The sequence below is a fragment of the Anas platyrhynchos genome, chromosome 12 (assembly GCF_047663525.1).
Source record: "Anas platyrhynchos isolate ZD024472 breed Pekin duck chromosome 12, IASCAAS_PekinDuck_T2T, whole genome shotgun sequence".
NCBI classification, from domain to species: domain Eukaryota; kingdom Metazoa; phylum Chordata; class Aves; order Anseriformes; family Anatidae; genus Anas; species Anas platyrhynchos.
The window spans coordinates 21,346,294-21,373,790 of record NC_092598.1 but is presented as its reverse complement, the minus strand read 5'-3'; the positions used below and the strand labels follow the sequence as shown (position 1 = coordinate 21,373,790).

General features: G+C 35.7%; 1 pseudogene; it reads left to right on the top strand.

Annotated features, from left to right (window-relative positions):
* LOC101794490 (neural-cadherin-like) overlaps nt 1–27,497 on the top strand; it is a 63,130-nt pseudogene that overhangs the window by 27,187 nt on the left and 8,446 nt on the right.

Sequence of the window (27,497 nt, the reverse complement as noted above, 5' to 3'; positions counted from 1 at the left end):
ATGTATTTGCATTTTTCTTGAGTCTTCACAAATATCTGCACAGATTCATGAGGAGCTGTCATTTCTCCAGCTCATACTATATATTCTGTTGTTAATTTTAAAAGTCTTTTTTAACTCTATAGACTAGGAGAGCTGGTTTAGGTACTATTGTGTAGAGCTCATTTTTGCTGATCCTGAAAAAGCTGTTGCTTAGGGATTGATAATACCATCCCATCATAGGGCCAACGTCTTTATCCAAAAAGATGGGAGTAGATGCAGCCAAGGCTAACATGCAGTTTTGTTTTACTCTCAGCCTTCATAAATGATGCATATTTGTGATTACTCCAATTTAAAACAAAGGCAAAACAGAAAACATGAAGACAATTGCTAGTTTTGTTTCAAGAACACAAACTGAACTTGTAAAGACAGGAGGTAGTAAGTCATAGATGTTGAAAGATGATAGTTCATGATATTTTAGAAAGCTGTTTGACAGGAGAAAATATTTCTAAATACAGCTATTACAGTTGTGTGAATTCAAAGATTTGCCAAGCTTGGAAATGCATGTAATATAACAGTTTGTTCCTGCTGTGGGAAATAAGATGTACGCGGTAGAAGGAATGGGAGGTAGAATTATTAGGAACAGGTGAGAGGACAGAGTACAACAGTGTTAAAAACAGTGACTGTAGCACACCAGAGATTGATAATTTCTCTTGACCCTTTTAGGTACCACAAGATGAAGAATGACAGAATAAGACTTGAAAGAGGATTCTAAGATGATTTTATAAATACATTTGGCCTAAATGTAGTTTTATATGCTTTACATCAATACTTCAGCAGTCCTGAGAGGGCAACTTTCATTTTGTACTAACATAAGTAAGAGTAGAGTGAGTATAAGGCTACCTATTGCATTGTGAGCCAGCTTCAGACTTCAGCATGAACTGTGGCAGTATGAACTGCTGTAAAGGCTAATTTAACACACTCCTTACTGCTTGGATTGTCAACGGTGCAACAGTGGGCTCTCATTTGACACAGAAATAAGAAAACATTTTTAATGGTGTTAGAAGCAGAATTGTATTTCTTACTTGTCTTAACATGAACAGTTACTTTTATCTACTTCTGATTTACACTGCTGCAATTGAATTCCGAACTTTGTCTTGGAGATTTGTACTGCTAGAAAGTGATATGCTTGGCAATAGAATTTTTAGTATGAAAAATAACAGAAGTGTGGGAAGATAAGATAATGGCAAAAGAATGCTTTGAAAGCAGACAGTCCATTTCTCTTTAAATTAATAATAGGAAATAATCAAAGGAGGTGAAAGAAAAATAGAAAATGTTGATGTAGGTAGCCTGACAATTCCAAATGTTTTAGAATTTAATATTTAAGCAATTCTCAGCAGGAAAAGAACAACCTAAGTTTATTTTTTGTTTTTTTTTTTTCCTATGTGCTACAGCTTCCAAAGACTTCAACAATAATGTTTTGGTTTGGTTTGGTTTGTTTTACAAATTCTTCCATTCACTATTTCTAGAGCAATGAAGTCATTGCCTTGATTCACTTTGATGCCATTTAACACTCTCTTGATTTCTGTTCAGGTTTCAGTTGTAATCACAGATGTGAATGATTGTTCCCCAGAATTTCATCAGTCGATCTACAGCAAAGTTAGTGTTCATGAAACAGTTACTATGACAACTGCACTTCTACAAGGTTGGTACTTTTAAAACCATTTGTTACACTCTTCAGGAGTAACAAATCCCCCCCCAATAATTAGATTTCAATTAAGAAGGCAAAATCCTGCCCCAAGAAGGGGTAGCCACAACTCTTTGAAGGCAATTGGCATCTTGTAGAATTGGGTCATAATTACTATTGCCACAGCCATATAATATATATATGTATATTTATTTATTATATAATTTTAATTATATAATAATTATATATAATTATATATATATATTATAAATATAATATAATTTTGGAGGATGAGAACTGAAGTAAACAAATCTTCATATGATTTTGAGGTAACAGGACTTCACCTGTTTTATAAATTATTTCAAGCACTATATGCCAAGACAAATACTATTACAGTTTTATGCTATGCACTAATTCTTTTGTTAAAGCACTTAATGTTCCAATTTATATACTTTGATCTATGCAGTGTTTTTATCTTCTCTTTTAACAGTGACAGCCACTGACTGTGATTCAAAAGAGAATGCCGAAATACTATATTACTCTTTGAGTCCAGACTTTACTATTACTTCTCATGGTACTATATTTCCAGCAACAAAATTGGACTATGAGCGACCTAACCATCTGTATGAGTTCACAATTATGGCTGTGGATAAAGGGGAAGAGACGAAGACTGGGACAGCAACTGTTAGGATTCATATTTCAAATGTAAATGATGAAGCACTTGAGTTTTCCCAGACAATGTAAATGCATATTCTTAAAATTCTGTTATTTTTTACTGTCTTTTACTGTTGCGTTTTTTATCCTGGTCAGAAGGCTGATCATTATAGGCGGCTAACTGGTTTGTGTTCAATCAAATTTCAAAGTTAGTCTGACTAAAGCAGGATGATCTTTTGGCTCTGAGATCTTGTTACTGATAGTTTTTTTTTTTTTTAAGGCTTTAAATTTGGTTAATTGTAAAGTTTAGACATTGAAATTGTGCGTAGAAAGGGGTGGTATATAGACAGTCTCTTTTGGCAGATCTTGTGTTTCTGTTTTTCCAATATGTTCTTCCAATTAATTTTAGATTAATTAGAAATGAAATTCCATTAGTAGCCTACCAATTAATGATCTTCCATTCACTTACTCTGCTAAAGTCAAGATGTTTGATTGGAAGATCTTGTCAGTTTAAATACATAAATAAGTAAACAGTATATTCCAGTTATTGCTGTGTTTTAAGTAGTTTTTTCCTGCACATCAGATGGATGGCTTACATTGCTATTTACCGTGTGGATGCTTGGGAAGGTTAGCAGTGGGAAGCCACTATTCCTGCTACTCTATGGGAGATACAATATACTATTGTTAAATGATATTTTGTTTCCTTTTTTTTTTCCGTAAACCTCAGTAATGATTTTTATTCTGTATGCGGGACCCAGAGGTATCTGAAGCAATGCCAGAAACGCTGTAAATTTGCATTCAGGTTGTTAGCTTAGTAATGAAATTAATTGTGAACTTCTGCATTGGCAAGAGTGGAAAGGCTCAGAACAAAACCTTGGAAGAGATTTCAACAGTGTGGTTTAGTTGAACAAAATGTCAAAGCTGACAGTCATTTTATGTAAAAGTAACCTCGGGCTTCAAAATCTTATGTCTTCCTTTTGTTCCTAAATGTTGCTTAGGAGATATGGCTTAGAAAAAAATGATCTTTTGTTAGTTTGATAGTTAGTGGATATCCAAATATTTTCAAATACTAAAACAGATTAAGTTTATCACTCTTCAGATGATGCCTACTTTTCATTTATTCATTTGTATTAACATTCAAGGTGATTGAATGCCTAGTCCTGTATCTAGTCCCAATTTTTTAATCAGAAATGAGAGATAGCATAAAGATGCTGTAAACATCTCCATAACATATTGGAAGCAGAGTTCATAGTTAAACAAACAAAGCAAACAAACAAAAACCCACCAGCTCATATTTAAAGCTTACTGAAGAACATGATTAAAATGAATATTATTTTATATTGTCAAACATAAATAAGAACCTTTTCTGTTCCCTATGCAGTACAAGTTATATCTATATAGATTGGTGTTGGAAGTTAATTCAGCTCTTGCAGTTCAAATTGTTTCAAGTGTTTGCTTAACCATGTTAACCAGGATTTAATTTTACTTTATCTTTCAGGTAATGAAAAAAATTTCAAAAGATAAATTTCAAACATAACTTAGATGAAGTTTTCTGTGAGATAGATCATCATGAACACCCATAAATTGGCCCCTGTTGAGAGACTAATTTGCAAGGCTAATACAAATCCAGATGATGATGACGTCCTTCTAATCCTTTGTTTAAATAGATTTATAGTCCGGTGTAAACTCTAGATTCCTTGCCATGAGCTTTTTTTCATCAGTTATCCTGTGTCTCAGTTATGAAATGCCTAAGGCTATCGCTCTTTCATTTTGTCAGTTTCCACTTTCTGCTTTTTAAGAAACAACTTCTGATGACTTGAGCTCTTCTGTCCCTAAATTTCATGTTCACAATTACCAGAACTGCTGTTCATTTGCATTCCAGATTCAGAGTTAAAACAGTGTCCTGAGGTTTGTGACTGAGCTAAACCTCTCCTACTTCATTGCATATTAAATTGAGGGAGAAAAAAAAAGCTGTCACTACAAAGGTTTTGGTGAAAATGGATATCTAGACAGCAAAAGCTAAGGGAGAGGTTTTCTCTGCACCCATGTTCTTTTCCTTTGATATTTATGCATTTCTCAGCATAATGACAATGAGGTGTGATAGTAATTGACTTCATGTAACAGCTGCAGTCACTGGGGTTGTATTTGCAATGAAATATGAAAAGTGGGCCCATGAGCAGACTCAGGTACTCTGAGCCCAGTGATACCCATGTGTATTGTTGGATAGAGCCAGCTGTAATTCCTTGTCATGGCTGAGGTTTGGCATATCTACTACTGTCATATGCTTAGCCTGGCCTATGCCTGATCTAGTCAGATAAAATAATAAATATTTGGGACTTTACTAAGGCAGAGGAATTTCTACTCCTGAGAGCATTAAGCTTAGGCTGATAATGCCACTTAAGAGCTTACAGTGTCAGTGATGTGTCTGGACCTGAGAAGAGGTTTTTTGTAAAACTGGAGTTACGCACATATCCTCTGGATCTGATTCTCATCTTAGTCATGCTGGTGCAAAGAGTACACTGAAAGCATTTGACAACTTGTGTCAGAAAGTACGTTATAACAAACAATGTTCTTAAATGTTTACTTTAATTCTGTGAATCTTGTAAATTGAAAAAAAAAGAATTCTACATTTAGCGTAATTGTTGTCATGAAGATCAGCTTGAAAGCATCAACACTGCTGAAAGTTTACAGTGGAAATTTATGGGAGGGAGCAACAGAAAGATGGTTGGATAAGTCATCTATACTATAATTTCCTTGGTTTATGAAGTAGCATCTTAACAGTGTAATTGCATTAATAAATTACAGATCTCTGCAGTACCCTTTGTATAGGTATTCAGTAAAATCAGTTGTAAAATATTCCTCTATGTATATATTGTTTTCTGTCTAAATTTGTAAGTATGTTGTCATAATTTCATTTAACAGTTACAGGAGTTTTGTTTCTGAAGATGCAGGCCCAAATACACTGGTTGCTACAGTTAATGCTGTTGACCCTGATGGAGATGGTGTGAACTATGGTATTCTATCTGGGAGTCAAAAAGGAAATTTTGTTATTGACCCTGAGAAAGGTAATACTGTATTAGCTCTCTGCTGCTACAGAGCCATAATGTTGATTCTGTTGTGATGCACATTAAGATTGTTTTTTATTAAACAACATTTATAAAAACTGAATAGCATATACAATTTTTGGAGCTAGTGCTAATGTAATAAAAAAATGCAGGAGAAAGGTGCAAGTGTTCTAGACTCTCTCCTAACATTAAAAAATTGTATCATTTTCCTAAAACCCCTGTATAATTGACAACTCTTATTTGTTTATTTTGTTTATTTATTGTCTGATTTCAGACAATAATTCAGACAAAATAATAATTCAGACAAAATAATAATTCAGACAAATTATGAATATATAATAATAATTCAGACAAAAATTCAGTCAGTAATTTAATAGAGAGCATTGTTAGTGATAATGGGTAACTTAAGAGACGAATGTTGATTGGATACCATCTCTTATGTTATGATCCATTGTTTTTTATATAGATGACTGTGTATAAGTAAACTTAAACCTTTTAGCAATTAGTTTTTATAGTCTACCAAGCTTAATTCAGAAAAATTAACTTTTTTTTTTTTTCCAAAACATTTTTTGGCTTTTGTTGCTTTTGTAAGCCAATAAAAGTTTATGCAGTGACTTGCAGCAGTTTAATTTCACAAATGATATCAGAAGAATAGTCTTCTCCTTGTCACAGAAATGGCAGGGAGAAGTGGAAATATGTCAAGAATAAGTGAAGCGGCTAAAACAGTACATCTGCAAGCAAATTGAGTGACATTGATGCTGTGACAATACTCTGTTGTAATGACAATTGCTGTTATCCCTGATGAATAAGTGAGGTGGTGATTGATGGATGATGAAGTGGATGAATGACAGCTTCTTTCTACATGGTCTCAGACTTGGAAGAGTAGCAAAATGCATGTTTCTGAGGGTATGTCTAAACAGCTTAATGCTGTGGTGATTGTGTTACAGGAAGGAAAACTTACTAATTTCAGTTGAGCTAACATGAAAGACTGCAGCACAAAGAAGACAGACTTCATTGCAATAATAAAGGAATGTACCCATGCTCCCTGGTAGGGCTGAAACAGGTTAAACAGAAGTTTGCCACAATGTTTCTGGATTTTTATTTTTATTTTTGTTATCTTCTGCAGCAGATGAAGATAATGTGCAGGTCAGCTGAGCTGTAGCTGTTGTCTCTTTCAGCTGTGTAGGCATATGTGCAGACCTGTTGTTGTGCTGTCTTCCTTTTATTATCAGACTGCAGTGGAAAATACCATAATAATTAAAATGTACCAGTCTTCTGAATAGTTAGAAAGGTTGGAAGAATAACAGTAATTGGTTAATGTACTAAAAAATAAAAAAAGCTAAAACCTGTTGTTTTTCAGGGCTAGTTAGACTTCATTCAAGTCCATTTCCAAAGTTGCATGGGACAGAGTACATAATGTCACAGCTACTGATGATAATGCCCCTGGAGGGACCTGTTTTCTTCCAAGTACTGCTCAGGTTATTGTGAAAATTGATGATGTCAACAACAACAAATGTGTCTTTCAGATGGTGAATACATGAGGCTAGATGATATGCATTAGACTGTGTGGTGCATGTTTAAGACTGTTGCCACTGCAAGTGGTGCAGCAGATAAGTTATTCAAGACGTGATCCACTTTCTTTTTCTCCTCTTGATACCACTGTCTTCTCCATCTTTCCCGTCCCTCTCCTGAGCCTTATATGGTTTGTTCTCTTGTGGCAGAGCAGCTCCTGTAAGCAGACTTTTTCCTGAACCCCACCTCATCTGTCATTTTAGAAAAGATTAGGTTGGGTGAATAACTTTTGGTGTTTCATTATGACACATGAGGAGGGATCAATAGGTGTATCTATCCAGTGGACTTGTTCCAAAGTGTTCCAAAACACCTCCCTAAATTTCATTGTCTTCTTGTGATGATTATAAGTCTGGAATTGATGAAAGAAAAGAATGAAGGTATTTCAGCTTGAATTGTAAAGTACTGTAAAAATAAATGCTTGAATGTATTTTCAGAATGTTCACTTGTATTTAACATTCTGTTGTCAAAAAATTTCAAGTTTGATGCTAATGGCTAATACGTTGATGAATAATGTTGCACATTTTAAAAAGTCCATGACTGCTCAATGAAGTCTTGCAAATTATCATTAATCTGTTCTTGACAAACTTACTTTGAATAGAAAGCTGGTATATGTCCAAATATTTTAATCAGTTGGAGTTGCATAGTTTTCATATAACCACAAAATAGCAAGTAAAGTGCTTAAGTTAATAATGATACAGATAAAAACATCAGCATATCTGAATGGCAGTGTGGCTAAATAGTGTTTTTTTTTTTTTTATTTTTTTCCCTCTAATGTATTATTAAATCATATGGCAAGTTACATGCTTGATTGTTTTTGTTTTTGTTTGTATCCCCTCTCAGTGTCAGTATTATCGGGAACATGCTTCCGTATTGGAAAACCAGCCTTCAGAGACAGTTGTACTGCAAATTGAAGCCACTGATGCTGATGAAGGAGCCAATGGTATAGTGAAATATGGCTTGATGCACAGAGATGGTATCCTACCAGCATTTAGTATTCATCCTGACACAGGTAAATGGAATATCATAACTGATACTGGCACATAGAAACCACTGCATTAGGCTGATGGAAAACAAGCTTAAATAAGATCAGACTTTGTGCTTTGCATTGAGGTTTTTTGATAGCAGACAAAATATAAGATGTTTTAACTGCATGAACATTCTGCTTTTAACTTCATACATGTCCAGTAGAACTAGAACTAGATTTGATATTTTCCCTGAAACGTGGAAATTCTGCATTGTGAAATAACTTCTGTGTTTCTGTAAGTAGATTTTAAAAATACATATTTTAGGTGCACATTATCTGGTATCATTGTTAATGGTATATAAATGACTTATCCATATGACAGAGTAGTCTTACAAATGACCAAGAGACTAAAACGTTTGGAAGGGCAAAACTAAATGCAGGCAGAATTTTAGAGGATAAAGGACATGGAAATTGGTCTCTTAAAGTTAGTTTGGTATTATCTTTCTGAACTAAAATCAACTGTATATAGATAAGAGTGCTTATGAAGATTGTGTCTGCCTGAGCAGTACAGTTTAAGTTCTTGAAATTGTTAAATCTTGTGACTGAAGCCTTGAACCTAAAATTTGCATTATATGTATATTTAGCCTATTGGCTTATATCTCAATATATCGACAATCAAATAAACATCTAAATACAGTATTTTCAAATGCGTAGTATTTTAATTCTGGTATTTAATTTGTTTTCAGGAGTTCTGACAACTATACAAGTATTTGATAGAGAAAAACAGAGGGAATATTCTATCACTCTGATGGTAACAGACCAGGCAGCAGAACCACTCACTGGAATATGTCAGATAAATGTTATCATTCTGGATCAAAATGACAATGATCTCAGGTTTGAAAACAACCACTATAAATGTAATTGAGAGTCATTGGATAGAATTTCAGTGCCTTGAGTGTGAGCTTAACTGATGTCTAAAATTATTGGATTTTTGTCTTTCATAGCAGTAAATTCTGTGACTAATTGAGTGATTGAAGCCAGAGGTGCACTTATCTTAGTTAATTGCAGAATTGTATGTATAATATTCATTAAAAACCTGGTATTTCTCAGTTAGTTATAATATACAAATCCAAGAAAGTAGTTCCTGATTTTGTGCAATAAGCTAAAATTCCATTTGCTTATATTTCATACAAAGCAATTAGTCCTTTAGTTTAAAAAAAAAAAAAAAAAGCAAAACCAGAAAACTGGAAAAAGTAATAGACTGAATAAGAATTCCAGTTTATGAATGTGATAATACAAAGTTAAATGTGATCCATAGCTCAGATATTCTAGAGCCTCAAAAATAATCAAGTCTGTGCTACACTTACCAAAATTGACGTATTCTGTGTAGTATTCTCCGGAATAACAACTTCATAGCTGTCCCTTTCCCACTGTGGAGGTTGGCTTTTTGCACTGGTAATAGTAACAGCTCTTGAAACAACTGGTAATCATAACAGCTCTTGAAAACATCGTTTGATTTTATGGGCATTGTTCCAAGGGGTAAAAAGTGGTATCTTCCATACATTTTTACTTTAGTATTTCTTCATATTTCTTAGTAAGATGTTCATGGTACTTTAGTGAATTAATGATCAGCTTGAAATAACCTTCCCTTACGTTAGATTTCCTAAGGGAAGACACAATAGTTGGGACCAGCTTTCTTCGTGTTGCAGCCCCTGATGATGACTACGGCTCAAATGCTGTCATTACATACTCCATAGCGAATGAAGAACCAGATTATTTACAGATTAACCCTACTACATGCTGGATGTTTGTCAACCAACCCATATCTCAGGTATGGTGCTTATTTTCCTTTTTGAACTGGCAATCTCAATATATCATAAGAGGCATGGAAGTCATGACATTGTTCTCATTGACATGTTACCCCTTCATTTTAAAGGATTAGTATGTTCTGTTCAAATTAAACCTGAGTCTCAGGCTTTTAGCTGATGAGCTCCTTGACTGTGAATTGCATGCAAGCAAGCCCTGCTTTCAGCTTGAAAGTAGCTTGAAAGTATTGACTCTAAGAACACTAGAGACCTAGTAACAAAAACGGTTGATAGGTGAACTTAAGAACTCAGGGATTTGACAGAGCTTTTGTTGTTGTTGATAGTTTATTTTAAATTTAGGATGTGTAAAATTTTCTAATTTTTTGAGACAAATGTCAGTGTCTACCAGCAATCATGAATAAAAAAAAAGAGCAGATTATTCAGCAACCTTGCACCTACTTCGTATTCTGAGTTGAGTCTTCTCCATTCATGGATGTTTTCCTTTCATGCAGATTTTCTTAAGTATGCCTTTAACTCATGTTTTCATTATTTTGCTAAAAAACTTACCTGAGCCCTGATCAAAACCCTCTGTAATGAACCCTCTTTTGCTCTTCATTTATAATTCATGAGATTATTGCTACAGATGGAGGTAATAGGAGCAGTAAAGTTGAACTTGCGGTAACTATTACAAGTTCAAAAAGCCAACCTTCACAGTGGTTGGTAAGTTTAGCACAGACTTGATTATTTTTGAGGCTCTAGAATATCTGAATATGATTATTTGCATAAATATAGTGAGCTGTATAATTTTGTGTATTGCAGTGGCCAATGATTTGATATTAGTTTTATTTCAAAAATGCTAACAATAACCAGCATTTTTTGCTTTAATTTATGTGAGTGCAACCACTATTTAATTTCCTTCCCATTTGGATATTCAAATTTTTTGAATGCTGCCATCTTACCTGTGGTAATTATTAGATTTAAAATACTTGGACTTGATTGGTTTGGCTCAGAACAAGTAAACAGAACAGCTTTACAAAGTAATTCCAAAATTAATGTTTGTAGAGTAAAATAGTGAGTAACCAACCCTGTAGTAACTGTTAAACTTTGGCTACAGCTGTTTGTGTCCTGGGGATGTATCAAGTAGGGTTACAATTTGATAGCCAGAAATACTTGTCCTACCGTTTTCAGTTGAGAGATGGAGATCTGAGAGAGTTGGTACACTGAAACTTTTGGAAATGTTGCTCTACTTAGAAACCTGTTAATTACACAAACTCTTTGAACTGTACAGACAATCAAAGCAACTTCTCCCCTTGGTGATCCCCACATAACTTATAACCTAGAAGAGGGACTTGTTCCGGAAACCAACATGCCAGTTCATTTCTACTTGACTCCAAACAGAGGTGATGGTTCTGCTTCAATCCTGGTAGCTGAGCCATTGGATTATGAAACTACAAAGAGCTTTCTGCTGAGAGTTCGAGCACAGAATATTGCTGCAGTTCCCTTGGCAGCATTCACTATGGTCTATATTAATGTAACAGGTGTGTAAGCTGTTCAGTGATCATATAACCATAGTGCATATTTTTTATTCTTATTATTTCTGTTTTATACTTGTTTATGTGCTCGTTCTGATGTTTTAGATGTCAATGACAATGTCCCATTCTTCACTTCATCTGTTTATGAAGCCTCAGTGGCGGAGGGAACTGATGTTGGGACATTTGTCATTAAGGTCTCTGCCACCGACCTTGACCTTGGTCAGAATGGTGAGGTAAGCAAGTGTGTACCTACATCTTCCATACAATGGAATACCTTCTGTGTAAATAATGACTAGATAGGCTGGGAGTCTTCAGCATAGAAAAGGGATGGCTACTAGGAAGACATGAGGTGAAATAAAGTAGTTAATTACAGGTTTCTCTGCCCTGTCACTTGAAGAATGCAACTAAAACTAGTAGGTATGAGATAGAAAACAAGAAGAAATATTTACAGATGGGTGAAGTAGAAGGAAGTTAAGTGACTTAAAACTAGAGACTGATCAAACTTGCATTTTTACCTAGTTTTCTTGGATCTCGTCAAATTCTCAACCACAACACTGTTCTTCTCTTTAAGTACTACTTTAGTTATGAGGTATCTAATGAAAGAAAAGTACAGATTAACATCTTGTTTTTAATCCTTTAGATAATTTATTTGCTGTTACATGACCGTAGCAGAGACTACACATGTTTTCGCTTGGACTCACAGACAGGCTCAATATACACTACTTCAATATCTGATAGAGAGAAGAAGAGGTCCTATCTCTTAGAAGTCAAGTCAGTAGATGGCTCTGAATCAGCTCGACCTGGAAAACATGGGAGGCCAAACTCTGGTAAAAAACAGATATCTGTGACAAGCATGATTTTACCTGGGTTGGTATCTGAAAACAGCAGCTCTGAAATCAAAAATATATATTTTTTTTCAATTGTACTTGTAAAAGTACATGTTTAAAAATTTGTTGTCCACAACAGTTGTGTCAGAGCTGAGAGAGATGTTTTTTATGACAATCAGGCAAGCTGTTTGTTCTGAAATTGAAAGAAAACTGGAGAGTCATAGTCAGAGTTTAGGGAGCATTTCCTACCTGGCAAAGATGTACCCATTATCCATAGAATACAGACCTTGTTTAGGTAGTGGAGGAGTTTCTCAAAGCACTACATATGCTACTGTATTAATTCAAGAGTAATTATGAAGTATGAAAGTTCAAGACAGAAAATCCTGTTCTCAATTGACAGTTGTGCTTAAATAAAAAAGTTTGGCTTTTGTGGTTTCAGGACAAAAAGTTATGACTTAAAACTATACAATTGCCATATTAGGCATCAAGTATTCACATACTATCTGCTTAAACAAATTGGATGTGACATTTGTTTGATATCCAAATGCTTCTGAGTAATGTTGGTATATATACTGTCCACAACCCTAAGGGTTTGTTCCTGTATTGTCTTCATATTTGTCTTCATTTAATGTGCAGCTAGACAGTTTAAGGAATTGTAGCTGACACTAGTGGCACAGATGAGTATTTTAATCTCGTTTCTTGTCTCTCTAGACACGGCCTATGTACGCGTTTTTATCACCGATGTGAATGATAACAAGCCTGTCTTCTCTCAGCATGTCTATGAGGTAAATGTGGATGAAGATCAGGACGTGGGCTCACCTATCATTACAGTCAGTGCTAAGTATGAAGACGAAGGTAAAGTAGTGGAATTCCACATACCTGTGTTTAAAATATTAATGAGTTAATTTCAACACCCCAAGACATATTTTTGTTGGGGTTAGGAAGGAAAATGTCTTCTTGTCTCTAGATTTTAAAACTTCTTTTGTGTGAACTGATTGTGCATTCATGCATGAATGTTAGTTGATAATGGAGCTGTGACACATAAGTGAAAGGACTTACGTGAAGCAATGTGGGATGTTGAGAAATAATTTATGTGCCAGCAAATACAAATTTATTTTAGATCATATCTTTTTTTTTTTTTTTCCCCAAATAAGCACCAATAAAAATGTCCTGGTTAACTAGAATATATCTGACTTATATTCAGTGAGATTTTTTTACTTTGTCTGCAGACTGTGCAGTTGTAAGATTCTTTATTTTTTTGGCACCTGCTGTCATATTGGAAATGAGACTTTCTAAGGACATATGTTGAGTCTTAGCTATGTTGATTTACAGATCAGTCAGGAATTCAGCAGTAAGTCATGTATAAACAATTACATAGCCAGTGCTCATAAATTAGAGAGGGGAAAGTGCAGGCTTCCCTCTTTTGTCCATTGTGCACTACTAATTTGACTTTGCTATATGGTGAAACCATATGTGTTGTTGCACAGGTCCCAGAGGGTTTTTCTGTGAGCACATCTGTAACGTGCAAGTACATCCTGAATACATTTGATGCCTCCTCCATTCAAGGAGATTGAGGCAGTTGTGGCTAAGCTGTACTGAAGGTTTTACTTGCACCAGGAACTCTTAGTTTATTACTTACGCTGCCTGCAAATCTACTCTATAATGTTGGATCAGGGTTCTGATATTACAGAAATACCACCCTTCGTTTCTGTTCTCTTAATAATGTAAATGATTAAAGGTGTAGCTACGAAAGAAGGAGAGAAGAATGGTAACTTCAAGGTAGAGCTTTCAGAATGAAAGGCTCTATATCTTTACTTGGTCTGAAACCATTGACAAATTGGGATTGCATCTGAATTTTTGTGAACTTCTGTTCAGTATTAAGCCAGAGGAGAAGATCATAATTATCCTCTTCGGTAAAATCTATGCATAAATAAATGAATGGTTCTATTTTATGAAGTATTTTATGATAACTCATTCTTACATGCTGGGTGTTAGCAAATACCAATTTGTCTTTTTGATACCATAGTCTTGGCCATTCATACTGATTACTAAGTGAATTGAAGGGATCTTAAGTAAAAGCAAAATTAATACTTCATTGCATGTTGCAGGAAGCACAGCCGAAAGCATGACAGACGTCAGTAGAGTCAGATCATGCTCCATTTTATTGCCCGAATAGCCTAACTTTTATAGTGAACTTAACAGGAGCGGATAGTGTCTCACACAAGATTATTGGTCAAAAGCACTCAGACAAACAACTACAAGAAAACAACCCCACCTGCAAGAAAACAACCCCCTTGTGATTAGCAGTCACGTAGACCTTGTCCTTGAAGCCAGCTACTGGTAACAATATTTTTCTGAATTCCTCAATTGGGCGATGTGGGAACACTGTCATGGGAACTTCTCATAGTTGCCCTGGTAGCTTGGTTTGCTCAGCTACAGCAAGCCATGGGATTTTTGCTATTTCAAAAAATCCCTCAACAATTGCAAAGGTACATTTCATAACTAGACACAAGCTGTAACTGGGCATAGCAACATTGAAAATACTAATCAGTAATCTAACATAGCTGCAGATTTTAACAGACTAACAAACCATAATATCAAAAATCAGTTATGATTTGTACTTCATCTTAACATCCCATGTTTTTGTGTACTTAAGAAATTGTGTGTTTTCTGACACTGTTGGTAATTGATGGGAACAAATGCTAAGTTATGTTATCAGATCACTGCTGGAAGCACAGGAGTAGAGCTTGATACAGAAGCAGAAACAGGAACTATTTTTGTTGCCCAGCCACTGGATTATGAAGAAACAAAAATACATGAGATGCACTTGTTGGCTTCTGATGGGAAATGGGAAGATTATGCAGTTACCATCATCAATGTCATGAATAAAAATGATTAGTCTTCAGTTTTCTCAATCAATGAATACTATGGAAGTATAATTGAGGAACCGGATGGGTTACCAGTCTTCGTACTTCAGGTAGTATACTTTCATGCACATTCAGAGATTATAATATTTTAATGAAAGAGCACAGATTACTCTGGTACAATTACATGAATAATAATCCAGCACAGATATATTATTGTAATTTAATTTTACTGAGTATTTTTGTCAGTTGAAGAAGAGAAATTGACTTTTAAGGAAGCATAATTGTGAAGATATTAAGCAGGATAAGCAGAATAGATCATTTGTGATCCTAAAATGCAGATCATTAACATTTTAAAGTAGCTATCAGAATAGTATAGTTAAATTAATTCTATACATAGAAAAAATATAAAAGATGATTGTAGTAATATAATGTATTGCTGATGTGATTATTAATGTGTGGGATATAAATGACAACACACCTTTCTTCATGTACATGCCTGATGATTGCAATGGAAGTGCCTTTGAAAATTCTCCTGCGGATACATTAGTCATGGAAACGAGTGCAGTTGACCAAGATGATCCAAATGTAGGTCTTAATGCTGTTCTGACTTACAGAATTACAGAGAATGTAAAAAATGAGTTTGGTACTGACATGTTTAGTATCAATCCCAATACTGGTACAATCCATGTAGTGGGGGGAGTGCTTGATAGAGAAAGGACTACAAATTATTTTCTTACTGTTGAAGCAAGAGATGGGGAGGGCTAACAGGAACTGGCACTGCCACTATCTGGATTGCAGATATCAATGACCATGTACCTAGATTCGCAAAAAAGTTGTGGCAGGCAACAATTCCTGAAAACAGTGCCATCGACTCAGAAGTTCTGCAAGTGTCTGCAGTAGATGCAGATGCTGGGCAAAACGCTCGCTTAACATTCAGTATCATCAGGGGAGACCTGGATCGGAAGTTTTTTGAGAGTGACAAAGAATGGCAATGTGCCACTATCCGACTGAAAAAAAAATTGAATTTTGAGAAAGCACGTGAAAGGCAGTTTAATCTTACTATTAAAGTGGAAGATCTTGATTTTTCTAGTACTGCTGTTTGCCTGATTGAAGGCAATGACCACAGCCCAGTCTTCCCTTTTCAATTTATTCAGACAAAACCTTTTTTTGAAAATATGCCTATAGGTACTACAGTAATGACAGTGAGAGCTACAGACAAAGATTCTGGTTTGAATGGGATCATTGTATATTCTATAAAGTCAAATTCAGATCCTATGAGACAGTTTGCAGTTGACAAACATGGTCACGTGATTGTGGCATATAAACTAGATCGTGAGGTCATGCAGAAATAGAGTTTAATTGTGCAAGCTTCAGATCAAGGGATGCCCACCCAAACTGGAAGTGTTACAGTTTTGATTAACTTGCTTGATGTTAATGACAATGGATCAAAGTGTGAGGTACCATACCTGCCTGTAGTTTGGGAAAATGTGTTGAGGCCTGAAATAGTGCATATGAACCATACCTCAAAGCTGCTTCGTGCATTTGATCCAGACAGTGAGGAAAATGGGCCACCTTTTACATTTTCATTGCCACCAGATTACCAGAATTCTTTGGATTTTTCTCTTACTGACAACAGAAATAACATGGCAACCATAACTGCTTTGAGGTCCTTTGGCAGAGAAAAGCAGAAGGTTTTTCATCTGCCAATAGCTATAGCAGATAGTGGGATTTCAGCTATTAGCTCTACAAACACCCTAACTATAACAATTGGTGATGAAAATGACAACTGCCATAAATCTGGCCACAAGGAAATCTATGTGTACAGTAACAAAGGTAAGTGCTGTCTGGATATTACATCAGGTACATTAATATAACAATTTTATGGTTCTAACAGTTCTAAATTCTATTTTTTTAATGGCTTACGTATTTTTAAACTAAAGCTCCAATTCCGTAAACTACTAAATAAATCAGAGTAGAGTATAAGTTCCAAAGTTCAAACCCGGATGTGTAAAGATAATCTACCAAAAGACTGTTAGCTATGAACAAATACATACTGCATGTACAGAAAATGCAGTATTTTTATAAATCAATAAAATCTGTTTTCCATTCATTGATTTTTGCCTTTCCAGAGGAAAACTTTTATGTGTACACGGGATTCATAAAGTATCTGACACAGAGTGATCTGGAGATGAGAATGGTGGAACTGAAGCAATTTTGAGAAATAGCAGAGATTCATATTTGAGTCAGAAATTGTAGACCTACAATGCCACACCTACTGTATGGATGAGCAAGATATAAATCTGGAGGAGGGAGGTTTTAGCTGGCAAGAAAGGATCTGAGAGAAAGCTGGGTCAGTGCCTTTTTAGAAAAAAAAAAAAAGTGAAAAATAATCTTTGAGATGCAGTAAGTAACTACTTTCTAGAACATGGAGCCTTTGGACTGACAAACAAAAGATGCTATTCTGGATGTTTTCTTGAGTGGTGCGCAGTACCTAGTTCAAGAAATACTAGCATGAGATCTGCTCTGTGACAGCAACCACAATACTAAGAGTTTCACCTTGTACTGGGAAAGAACAGAGCAAATGCGTCCATTAAGTGAAATCTTAACATTTTCTCATCGGAGTGGTTTAGCAATGTGTAAGCAGTTGAATAATATTTTCTAACATTTGTCTTGAATTTCTATTACTGTTTGTTTCCTGAAATTATCTGTGTAAAATTTGACTGTAAATAAAGCCTTGGTGGCCTTTATAGGTACGGTTTGTTAAGCCTCTTCCCAGATACTCTGTTCCAGATAAACTTGGCTATTCTCAGTTATCATTGCAGTGGTAGAATTTCAGACAAGTGTTATATTAATCTACAGAAGATATTTTTTCAGTGAGTTATTTTTTGCTGAATTCAGAACACCTGAATTAGAAAAAGATGTGATGAGTTCCAGCATAGAAGTGAGAGAATTTTCTAGGGTGGTTTGGCTCCACATATGAACCTTGAGAATTTCATATGTTGCTGTATTGTTCTAAGGTCTCCTTCCCTGGAGTAGTTCCCTATAGGATGCTCCTTTTGCTATTGTAGAACTATTTTGCTATTTTTAGTGGATGTTCCGCTTTTGTGATGGTCCACAGAGGCCTGAAAAAAGGGCCAAGAACTGGCACAACTTAGTGGCTTCTTGCCCATTTCCTGGCCATGTCCTTCTCTCCCAGCTGCAGTCCACAGGATATTTTCTCTTTGTTGCTGGGTTCCAGCAGGTGCTGTCTGAAATAGCAGAGTAGCAATTGGTTTAACTCCTGATACAGTGATTTATTTATTTATTTTTGTTCAGAGAATTTTACATAGAGTTGCATTCATCTTTGTGTTGTTTTGGATCAGTTTTGACTTCTATGCCTTACTGTTACATCCACAATGTACTCACTTTCCCAGAACTGACAGAAATCAGATGGCAAGCTGTGAATCATGTTAAGAATCTTGGATCATAACCGTCACCAAATCAAGCAGCAATCTGAAAATAATAAACAATGTAATGAATGCTGTGGAATATTAAGTGTACCAAAAAGCAAAAAATTAAATGCAGATTTATTATAATTTATCTCAACAGGAAAATGGTCAACAACAGTGCTTGGGGAAGTGTTTGCACCAGATCAAGATGACTGGGACAATAAAACATTTATCTTTGAAGGAAAACTGCTCAAGTGAGGATTGTATTTGTGTCAAAATTAGTATTACTTAACGCTTCTGTAATTATTTTATTCACCATATATTTCTCTATGTTCAGGATGCACGCAAGAAAACATTATTGAGTGTATGAAGGAATGTACCTTTTCATGTGCTTTTTCTTGTTTTTAAACAGGCTGACATCAGGACGAGGTTCTTCATCGAGAGGGTGGTTGCATACTGGAACAGGCTCCCCAGTGAAGTAGTCACTGCACCAAGCCTGTCTGAATTTAAGAAGTGATTGGACTGTGCACTTAGTCACATAGTCTAAACTTTTGGGTAGACCTGTGTGGTGCCAGGAGTTGGACTTGATGATCCTTATGGGTCCCTTCCAATTCGGGATATTCTATGATTCTATGATTCTAAACTTGGGTAACTAAGTCCTAGAACTTTCAGTGCATTATTTTAATTTTTAATTTTTAATTTTAATTTTGTTTTATTTTATTTTATTTTATTTTAGACAATGCAGGGTAATACCATGATGTTTATTTTTTGTCCTTAATTTATTTAAACATTGGGTCTGTAAGACCCAATTTAACAATAAGCAGAGTTTTTAATGCCTCCCCCTAACTGTTAAAGTTGATGCAATACAAATCACAAATTCAAAAGGGCAGAATATAATAATTTAATCAGAAGTGGAAGTTAATTTGATGATCTTTGTTGATGAATACATTTAGAATTGCAAGGGAAAGCCATAACTTTTAACTTAGTGGAGTTATTTCTGCAACTTCATATATCGAATTAGATCCTTAATTCCTACTAACATAGTATTTGTCCATATCATAAGTAGGCCTGCTTCCATTTTAGGAGGTTACTGTTTCACAGTAGCGTTCATGGAATATTTCCATAATTACTATTTATTGTCCCTTTGAGGTGGCACATAAAAATGAAATCAGAGATTTCATACAGACTTTGCCCTATTCCAAACTGATAAACGGGATTCAGGAATTTGTGTGTTTTTGTCACTTTCTATATTTGTATAGACCTGTACATGATGGCTATGTTGAACCCCCTGGTTACACTGTCTCCTGCAGACTGGTTGTTTTTGTTCAGGATTGGGAAGGCATAGGGGTCTGGGAGTGGAAGAAACATCTATTTATAAGCTCTGAAAACCATCACTTCTCAGCTAAATAATTTTTGGTGCTATGTTGAAGTTGTTCATGGATTGCTGTAAGTTTTAATCCTGTAACCTTCATAGCAACATTTAAGGCTTTTTGAGTTATGTTAATGAATAATGTAAGTTCTCAGTTTTGGTTTATTAAGTTTCCCTAATTGAAAGTATATGTCTAGATTTTTCAGATTAAATCAGAGGACTGGTTCTTTGATGATGGTGCATAATGCTCCTGAAGGAATACACAGTTTAAAAGTTACAGTTTCTGATGGAGTTTGGCCTGATGTTATATCTACAGTACAAATCCATGTCAAAGAGCTGGAAGATGAAGACATACAAAACTCAGCCACCGTGCGTCTATCAGGTTAGTTTTAGTACCTACTGAGAGTTTAGATCAGCTGCTTGTATATTTGAATGATTACATGATGTAGGTATTATTTTATGATTTTGATTTAGATGTCATTATGAGGCAGATGCACTTTCCAGTATGTTTTCATATTGCTAAATAAGAAATCAGTTGAGAAATTAACTATTTCATGTTTATTTTTGAATCCCAAACTCAGATGTCACAGCAGAGGAGTTCATACAGAGAGATAAACACGGCAAAAACAGATATGTCAAGTTCAAGGAATTACTAGCAAACATGTTATCAGTTCAGCTTAGTGATATCATTGTCTTCAGTCTGATGAACATTGATGGAAAACAGGCAGATGTAAGATTTGCGGTCCTTGATGGCTCAGCGTATTACAGACCTGAGAAACTGCATGCTGAGATGGCAGCATTCAAAAATGAGGTATGTTCTCTAGGGCTGTTCTGCAGACTTAGTATTTGGGTAAATGACATAGATGCAAGTTATGTATCCCAGACCTCACACAACCCTCAGTGAAAGAATATGCAAGACCTACAGATAGGTATTGCTTCACTCAGGACAAAAAAATTGCCAAACAATGGCTAAATTCAAGTTGTCTTCATTCTCCTTAATCCCATACATTTTGTTATCATACAGTTGTACTCATTTTAGTTTCAATAGATATAATTACTTGTAGTCACAGAAAGATGGCCCTCCATTCCTAATCATAATACAGTTGCCTGTGTCTTCTCTAGTCAGTGTCTCATTGTATAATCTATCAGACTTTTGAGTATGATATTAGAAGAATCCATAAAAGACAAAGTGGTACTGTAATACAGATAATGTGTTGAAATTGACAGCTCTTCGGACATTTTAGATGCTGATGGAAATACCAAGTCATGTGCTTGTGGTTAGACACTTACCTCAGGCTTGATGTCACCCAAACTGAAATTCTGCTATACAAAGAGATGATAGTCCATAGAAATAATCCTGCTGGAAGGAATATGCAGGTTAGAAGAACAGTTAAAGTGAGATGTAGGCAACCAATTTTACAATTTTTTTTAACTCACCAAAGGTTAATTCTTAAATACAACGTGACACCCCCCCTCCTTTTTTTTTTTTTTTTTTTCTATGATAGGGGTAAAAGAGTTTTTGAAATTAGATGTTTTCTTTCCCTTCCTGATGACACTTAACTCTTGTACTATTTTACCACATTCTGCATGCCCTTTAAATCAGCTACCTATATGCAGTCTGTACTGGTTCCACTCTTCTATTTTCAGCAGCCTTCCAGATTTTGGCTTTGCTGAAGTCCTGCAGATGCTATTGAGTAGGCAAAAAGCTGCTGCTGTGCACAAAGGCAAGATGCTGCTGCTCAGTTGACTAGCAGTAACTTGCTCTGGACAAGATGGCACTTCTTGACATTTTATGTGCGGCTACAGGAGCGTATTTAAATTTAATACATGGCATTTATGCTGGATTTTTCCTGAAGAGAAAACAGCACTTTTCATTTGTGTAAATACCATGATTCTTGGAACCAAAAAGTATCTTTCTTACCACATGCCCACATCTTATAATGTCTTAAATAGTGTGGATTGTGAGAATCTACACAATGACCAAGCTGGAAATACACAGAGGCAAATTCTATTCATGAAGGTTCTTCATGAAATGACTTCTTCTTTTGCTTATTTATAGAGTTACTGCAATAATACTATGGAAAATTGCATAGATTTCAAATATTCTATGCCATAAGATATGGCAGGTGAATTCATGAAAGTGGTAAGAAGGGATTGCTTCACATATTTTAATGAAAAAGTCAAGCTTGTATCAATTATATATCACCTTTCAATATTTAATTAATAGCTCTAGTGAGTAATCACCAACAGTCTACCGAAAACCAATCATAACTGAACAATTTCTGCAGTAGTTTTTATATATAAATAGAGAAAATAAATAATTAGAACTGGAATTATTCATTGAATTGCTAAATAAATAATATGCTTGCATTACTTCCTTGTGGTACAGCTTTACAACAACTATTTTTAGCAGCAAAAATAATCCTCCATAACAGTGCAAATGAGCTAATGTTTATATATGCTGCTTTTTTGTGACTGTACTGCATAGCTCTTTGTTTACTTCCTGCTAATGGTGATTGTTGTGGGCAGCAGACACCAAAAAGTGCTGACAGGATGCATCATGTCATTATAAAGCATATTTTATGCCTTTGGGGACATGGTTTTCCATATGTTATGATATTTGAGGGTATATTGACAATTGATTATAAAGGTCAGAGTTCTTAGAGTGGTAAATTGACGTGACAGTACAAGTAAAATTTAAAAAAAGATCTTCAGTATTTATGCATTTGTTTCAGTCTTTTAAAAACTTACTTTTAAAATATTTGTCATGCATTTTATCGTTTAAAAAAATACTTGTTAAATGTGTAAAGAAAGGTCTGATGTCATTTTGTTAGTTTTACATTTGTATGTCACCCTTGCTCATGACTAGACCATAGTGAGGCCTCTTGTATTCAGGTTTGGGCACTATATGCATGTCATTCAGTGTATTTGAATCTTCGAATACAAATCAAATTTTGAAGCTTTATAGGCACCTGTGCAAAATCCCAAAACAAGTGAAAGGAACAAATGTGTTATACTAGGGAACAAACATGGTGATACTGTAGTCCTGTGCATAGGCTACTGGCTGAATTACAAGAGGTGTGAAATAGTCACAGCTCTGTTATTTTCCTCAGGGTTATTGTGAACAACTAACTTCCCTTGTGCCTTATTATAGTTTTGTTTGTTTGTTTGTTTTTCCTCTTTGGATTAGGAGTTGCAAACTGCGAGAACACTATTGCTGTGTTACAAAAACTATATATATATAGTATATATAGTGTATATATATTTGTGTGTACACCCATATACAGTGACATGAAAAGGAAACTTAAAGGATGTGAATGAATAGGCTGAATTCAAATTGCCACAAACCTGTCAAGTCACTTTCTGTGGATGTTATTATTAAATGCAGCTCAGCACTGCATTTTCCAGTGCTTGCATCCTTATGGAAAAGGTTACTTAAGAAACACTGGGTATGAATTATGGTGCTGTCAGAGTGCAAGAAGTGTGACATAGACCACACAGCTTTGGTCCTCAGCAAAAATGTTGGTAGTCCGGTACCAATTTAAGACATTCAATATCAGTTGTATCAGGGATTTAAGTTTTCAGGAAATATTGCTACTGTGAATTTTTTAAAATAATTCCTGTATTTATAAAATCACTTTGCTTGTATAGTCAGAGATGTTACTAATGATCAGAAAACTAAAGCATTCCATTAACTTTACAATAACTTAGATTTTTTTTTTAGAAATGAAGCAGTACATAAAAACATTCATTAAGAACAGAATGGTAATTTGTTAAACTGTGTTTTCTCTTAGGTCCAGTCAGCTTTACAAGCAAGTATTTCACAGATCGATGTAAATGAATGTAGGAGTGCAAATTGTAGTGAGGGCAATGGTTGTACGAACTACCTCAGTGTGAGCGATGTCCCCACAGTGATAGATACTGGAAGTGTCTCATTTGCCACTGTAACAACCACCGTCAGCGCAGTCTGCACTTGCTCAGTAGGGACCTCCTACTCTCGAAGCTCTTGTCTCAATGGTGGAATGTGTATTGACACTTTGAATGGTTACAGGTGAGGAAACTGGGATTGCACCTTAACTTTTTTCCTTTTGTTTTAAAATGTCTAATGTTTTTCTAGACCTGTATCTTTTTAAATATAATGAGTGCAATGCTGACTGAAGGAAAACAAAGAACCTACAAGTATACTGGAGTGTAAACTTAATGACAGTGGTGCCTTTACCAGTGGCCCAGTAACGCCATTTTAGTCTGGAAATCAATGGAAATACTATGTGTGTGTAAGAATTAAAACCCTGGGAAAAAACAGTGGCCTTATGAACATCGCTCATTATAAGACCACTTAATTCAGTAGGAGTTAAATAGCAGCAGGGTGGAGGGGAATAAAATGTAGTTTGAAGAATGGGCAGTAAGGACTTTAGAAAATATTAGATAGTAAACTTGTTTTACTATAGCATCTGGCATGTACCAGTATTCCTTTGGTGAAATTAAATTGTTCATTCGAGCTAGGAATTTATCTCCCAGAGTTTTTGCTGCAATAAACTGGCCAATTGATGTTTGATGTTTCATGTCACTTACCTAGTGAAATAATTCATTATTCTTTAAGTCACAGACTCAGAAATACTTTCTGGATAGAGATAATATGGTGGATAAAAATGCTTTGTACTCATAAAGTATTTTAATAATTGCTTAGCACCACTATACCTGAGATACTTAAAATCCTTGTTTCACTTCTGCTTGTGAGCGTGGCAAGTGCTACATTTGTTACATATAGAACCCCACAAAAAAGTTGAACATTTGGGAATTCTAACAGTTTTTTTGTTTGTGCTCTTTCAGTTGTCTTTGCCCTGCTTCGTTTCATGGACCAGATTGCCAGCAGACTAAGCACAGTTTCCATGGAAATGGTTATGCATGGTTTCATCCCATCAGGCCTTGTTTCGAAAGCTCACTCTCTCTAGAATTTATTACTGCAGTTCCAGATGGACTTCTATTATACAGTGGTCCTTTATCAAATCCAGAACCTGGGAGTACAGAAAACTTCATTGCAATAGGTACTTCAGCAAGTGTGTGGAAAAAAACATATGGGAATGCATGGGTTTTGAACAATGTAGCAGTCAATGAGTTCTATCCTTCCATCTCATGAGATAATTTATTTTCTGGGTTGAAAATGTTGGAAAATAGTTTGAAACATTCTCTAATAGGTATTTCTTTTTTGATGTAATGTATTTTGTAGCCTGCAGCTACGGCTTTGGTCCATTGCAGAGTTGTAGAAATCAGGGGAAAATAAAACAGATTTGTATATTAAAGAGAAAATCTCCCCCAGGAAAACTCTAGTACTATAAAAGGAATTTAGGTAGTTTGAAGATAGATATTACATGATTAATGCAGTCTTAGTCGCATGTCATTCTCATCTAGTTTAGTGAGAAAGGAAATGCACTTAAACTTCTTCTCATCTCAGGGCATTTTGAGCATTATAAAAATACAGATCGATTACCAGGAATAAGTTCCAGTGTTTTACTTTTGACGAAGAAGTGCCACAATCTAAAGTATAAAAATACATACTATATTAAATTAGTATTTCTGCATAATACAAGTCACAGAATACAATTCTAGTTATTTCTGTACTGAACCTTCTATGCTGAACCCCACTTCATGGCACTGGCAATGAGCATTAAATCAGTACATTCATTAAATGTGCTAAAATACCCCAAATGGAAAGATACTTGTTGCTAGATTTATTTTTTTTTTTTGTGTGTGTGTATATGTGGCATTACAACTCACCAGTGGCATTTCTGTGCTGAAGATGAGCCATGGCTCAGGTTCTGTGATACTGCAGTTTCCAAGTCACCTGAATGTAACAGACAAAAAATGGCATCAACTGGAAGTGAGAACCAATGGTCAGGTCAGTTATTTGGTTTTCTGCCTCAGAATATTGGTTATTTCCAATAGCATTTGCCTATGTAGCAACAGGACGGTAGAAAAAAGAGACTGGATAATTATATGTATTATTCTAACTGTGCTTGTAGATTTGATGAGTAATACAAATTTTGGAAAGACAACATTGTCAATTCCAAATCTACCTATGTTGTAATCTTCTTCTGGGATCAGAGAAATCTTTTTTTTTTTTCTTTTTGTAAGCTCTAGCACATGTGGAATGTGCATAAAGGCTTAATTGTAATTTGTGCACTCAGGTATTATTTGAAGAACACTGAGATCCATTACCTGTGCACAAAAAACAGATATTACTTACTTGCAAATGCAGTTACATATTTTGTAAAAGTGGTTAAACTACTCAGAGGTATAAATTGAATGGAAAGGTAAATGCCTTTTCTGTTGAATGGTTCCATTTTGGCTTTAGTGTTTATTGTGAGGAGGAAAACATGGAAAAAGAAACCACAATACTTTTTGGATGATGCTCTGAAAAAAAAAAAGATGAAAATCCGATATCACACGCTTATTGAAACTTACAGTAATTCCTCATTCAGTAACGATGTAGTAGATTCAGTAGGATGTTCGATTCACTTTGGATCATTGCAATATGGCTGTTGTTTCAGAGATAGAAGGAGTAGGCAAATGGCTGTCTACTGAAGATCATACAAATTGTGAAGTCTTTGGGTCTGTTCCACAAAGGGCAAGGTATGTTTCTGGAGATTCACTGAAAGGCAGTTTAGTCTAAGGCCTTTGAACATCCATTCTTGGAGAAGCCAGGAAAGGGACCAGTAAAACTGCTGTATTGGACCTCTGGAGGGCTAACTTTGAACTGTTCAGGATACTGGTTGGCAGAGTCCCTTAGGAGGCTGTTCTGAAGGGCAGAAGAGTCCAGGAAGGCTGGGCACTCTTCAAGAAGGAAATCTTAATGGCTCAGGAGCGGTCTGTCCCCAAGTTCCCAAAGATGAGCCAGCAGGGAAAGAAGACCAGCCTGGCTGAATAGAGAGTTGTGACTTGAGCTTCGTAGAAAAAAGAGGGTTTATAATCTTTAGAAAAGAGGGTGGGCCACTCAGGAGGGTTATAAGGATGTTGCAAGGCTGTGCGGGGACAAAATTAGGAAGGCCAAAGCTCATCTGGAGCTCAGTCTGGCTACTGCTGTTAAAGATAACAAAAAATGTTTTTATAAATGCATCAACACAAAAAGGAGGACTAAGGACAATCTCCATCCTTTACTGGATGCGAGGGGAAACTTAGTTACAAGAGATGAGGAAAAGGCTGAGGTGCTTAATGCCTTCTTTGCCTCAGTCTTTAGCGGCAAGAGCAGTTGTTCTCTGGATACCCAGCTCCCTGAGCCGGTGGAAGGGGATGGGGAGCAGAATGTGGCCCTCACTATCCATGAGGAAATGGTTGGCGACCTGCTACAGTACTTGGATGTGCACAAGTCAATGGGGCCGGATGGGACCCACACGAGGGTACTGAGAGAACTGGCGGAGGAGCTGGCCAAGCCACTTACCATCATTTATTGGCAGTCCTGGCTATCAGGGGAGGTCCCAGTCAACTGGCAGCTAGCAAACGTGATGCCCATCTACAAGAAGGGATGGAGGGTAGACCCGGGCAACTATAGGCCTGTCAGTTTGACCTCAGTGCCAGGGAAGCTGTCACAAGGACACAAGCCTGACCTTTAGTTCCATGCTTGCTATCTGCATTTGTTTTTTGGCACTGTTAGGTAGTTATGGCAACTACATATTGTACCACTTTTGGTGAACTCATTTATCCATCTTGTCCTGAATAGTCATCATCTCATCCTCCTCCTGAAAAAAATGTTTCCT